Genomic DNA, 3,927 nt, shown 5'->3' on the forward strand with positions numbered 1-3,927 from the left:
AAATAATTTTTTCCCAGAAATAAATTTAACCAAGGTGACATAATGCTTGTATAGTCAAAACTATAAAGACACAGATGAAAGAAATTGAAGATGACACAAGAAAATGAAAAGATATTCCATGCTCATGGATTGGTAGAATTAATATTGTTAAAATAGCCAAGGTACCCAAAACAGTCTACAGATGCAATTCAATTCTTACCCAAATTCCAAAGACATTTTTTTTTTGCAGAAATAGAACAAGTAACCCTAAAATTTGCAGAGAACCACAAAGTCCCCAAATAGCCAAAGTAATTTTGAGAAAGAAGAAAAAACTGACGGCATCATGATCCCTGATTTCAAACTATATTAAAAAGCTGCAGTAATCCAAACAGTATGGTATTGGCATCAAAAGAAGACATACAAATCAATGAAACAGACTGTGGAACCAGAAATAAATCCATAGATGTATTGTCAATTAATTTATGAAAAAAGACCCAAGAATATATAGTGGAGAAAGGACAGTATCTCCAATAAACAGTGTTGGGACAGCCATATACAAAAGAATGAAAATTGATCACTTTCTTACACCATACATAAAAATTAATGAAAATGGATTAAAGACTTAAAGGAACCTGAAAACATAAAACTCCTGGAAACATAGATTGTAAGATTTTGGCAACAAAAGCAAAAATAAGCAAGTGGCATTACATCAAACTAAGAAGCCTCTAGCAGCAAAGAAAATTATCAACAAAGTAAAAATGCAAAAAATGGGCAAAGACGAGAGTAGATATTTCTCAAAAGAAGACATACAAATGGCAAACAGGTATATGAAAAAGGTCTTAATATCAGTAATCATAAGGGAAGTGCAAATCAAAACCGCAATGAGGTATTATCTCCCATCCTTTAGGATGACTATTATCAAAAATAAAGTAAAATGATATAAAATAAATTAAATTAAATATAAAAGGATAACAAGTGTGGACAAGGATGTGGAGAAAAGGGGAGCTTTCTATACTATTGGTAAGAATGCAAATTGATGCAGCCACTATTTAAAACAATATGGTAGGCCAAAGGTCTTTTTTTTTTTTTTTTAGTGTTTTGCCATGAATTTTTTGTCTCATCTAATAAAATTACTTTTTAAATTATAGATTTCAAGCTAGCATTTCAAACACATATTTGAAAAAAATGTAAATATCTTTCCCCTTGTAATTTATATCCTTTTCCAGGGCTTTGAAATAGCAATTGCACTGCCAGCTGGGGTTTCTTCTCTTTGATATGCTGATTCTATCAAACACATGAGAATTATGTAAGTTCTGAGTTTTTTCCTCTGGAACCCAACTCCAAAACTGGAGCTAGACTGGCAACACTGACCTCAAGGTTTTCAATCTGCACAAGAAGCAACTGATACAAACTAGAGAAAATGTTATATAACAAAGTATTTAAGTTCTGGATCACTCCTCCCCCCGAAAAAAAGAATCTGGATCCGAATTTATGCCTCTAGTTATAGATTCTTTATTTCCTCATAATGCTTTAATTAAATAAAATTATAATACTATATATCATATATTATATATACCACCTACATATATACACCACCTGCATATATAACAGAGGTACATTACCTTAATTTAATTAAAGAAACATGATGATCAATAACGAGGATTAAGAGTAGCAAGGTGAAAATCTCTCCATTTAGTTTTCAGAAGAAATTGAAAAAAAAAAAAAAACATGATGATTGGTTGACAGATTCTACATATTCCTTCTACAAATTTATTTATACTTTATATTGATCCCATGTATAACAAGCCTTCTTTTACTACATGTATGAAATATTTGAAACGCAAAGAAAAGTTCAAAATCAATTACATAGAAAAGTCTGCAGGATCCTTTCCAATGAAATTAACAGGCAGGATCTTCCCAATGCTAGTGTGTATTCTGATGGCAGCATGGGACCAATCAGAATAGTGTTTTTCAAAAGCTTCTGCTGATGAAAATGTTTCTTTGGGTTTCTTATAATGACTCTGAGCTATGTTGGCTGTTTCAGGTCACTCAGCTCCCAAACCTGCCAAAAGATCAATTACCCTGTTAAGGTCCTCTGAGTTAGGTCTTTTTTCTGACACAAGTCTACACAAATAGCCCAAGAACTTTAGTTTCCGGTAGCATAGCTCCATAAATCCACAGTGTGGGCAAAGTTTGAGTCTATCTCTGTCCAGTCACAACAACCTTCTATCCTCTGAAGTACCTCCAAGACAGCAGTCCAGAGCACCATGTGGAACAGACTTCTAAGAGCATCAATTCCTACACATAGTTGTGCAGCAGCTCTTGGGCATGCTGAGCCACCTCCCACAGGCTCTACGGGAAGAGGAACAAGGTGCACTGGTGAGAAAACAAGTAAATGCACAGATCTAACAGGGTAATTTCTTGCCTCTGTGTCAATTCAAACTTTCACATGTCTACGGGCTTTTGGAGGATCAATCCATTCCAGCTGTTCACTGGCTGGCGGAAAAAGTGAGCCAGTTGGCACCATCCCCAGAACCAAAGCTGACAACATACTGAGACAACAAGGCATCCAGTTCATTATATTGTACCAGGGCATCTTCAAATTGCTGCAGCATATCAAATACAAAGGCAAGTTCCTCCCAAACCATGAAATACTCACAAAAGCTCCAGCCTGGCTCAGTCCCCCTCTCCCTCAAAGTTCTCAGGTCATCCTCAAACTTGCCTAGGTCTTTGGTAAAAGACATAGGAAACAATGTCCTGAGTTTGGTAAAGAAGATATTCCAAGGATTCCTGAGTTCAAGAAGAGCTCTTTAAGGGGTTGGAGAGCATGACACACTGGTCACTTTGTTTATTACAAAAATTGTTTCTTATTTTGTCCACAATAGAAGTTCAGGAAAGGATGTTGGTTTGTTTTTTGTGTTTTATTTTCTTGCACCACGTTCTTTTTTAAAATTTTACTTAAATTCAATTAACCAACATATAGTACATCTCCAGTTTTTGATGTACAGTTCAATGATTCATCAGCTGCATATAACACCCAGAGCTCATCAGATCATGTGACTTCCTCCTTAATGCCCATCACCTAGTTACTCCTTCCCCCCACCAACCTCCCCTTTCCACAACTCTTAGTTTGTTTCCTGGAGTCAAGAGTCTCTCATGGTTTGCTCTCTTTCTCTGATTTCTTCCAAGTTTTCAGCCACCACTATTAACCAGTCCACGGATCTTCAGTCTTTCACAACTTTCTGCCACTTGGTGAGGTCATCTTTTACTGTAGCTTTACACAGCAGTATCACAACATTCCATCAAATAGATATGAAGAAAGGGGAAAGTAAGAGGGACTTTGTTCCCTTCCTGGAGCAGCAGTTTCTCCTTCAATTGAACAAAGTTAGATTCTAGGTGAATCATCTTTTGAAGCCCAGCCAAGGTACCTTCTCCATTCCATCTGTTCTCTTGGAAGCTGCTGGCAAAGTATTGGATAAATAGAGGTGAATCATCTCTGATCTACAACACAGGTGACAATGGGTTTTTTTTTTTTTTCCATAGTGTAGGTCACTGGCAGCAGCGGCTCCTCAGGGGCACCCATGGAACAACACTGGCCTCCAGGCCAGCCCAAGCACTGCAGCAGGGACACCCATCAGGCTGCATGAGGCAGTTCCCTAGCCAGCTGCCCTATATGGCCAGTCAGCCCAACCACTTTCCACCATGATTTTTCTATTATTTTAAAAAAATCAATATTGTCAATATTTTCTTCTAAAGCTTCTGTATTTTGTATTATATTTAAAAATGTCCTTTTCACACCTTGATTATAAACAAATCCAGGGCACCTGGGTGGCTCAGTGGATTAAAGCCTCTGCCTTCGGCTCAGGTCTTGATCCCAGCATCCTGGGATAGAGCCCCTCATTGGGCTCTCTGCTCAGCAGGGAGCCTGCTTCCCTTCCTCTCTCTCTG

At 37.5% G+C, this 3,927-nt stretch overlaps 1 pseudogene; it reads right to left on the reverse strand.

Moving 5' to 3' along the window:
• Positions 1-2,401: 2,401 nt before the first annotated feature.
• LOC131822102 (trafficking protein particle complex subunit 10-like) lies at positions 2,402-3,562 on the reverse strand (annotated as a pseudogene).
• Positions 3,563-3,927: the final 365 nt, after the last annotated feature.

This window comes from Mustela lutreola, chromosome X (assembly GCF_030435805.1).
Source record: "Mustela lutreola isolate mMusLut2 chromosome X, mMusLut2.pri, whole genome shotgun sequence".
Lineage (NCBI taxonomy): Eukaryota > Metazoa > Chordata > Mammalia > Carnivora > Mustelidae > Mustela > Mustela lutreola.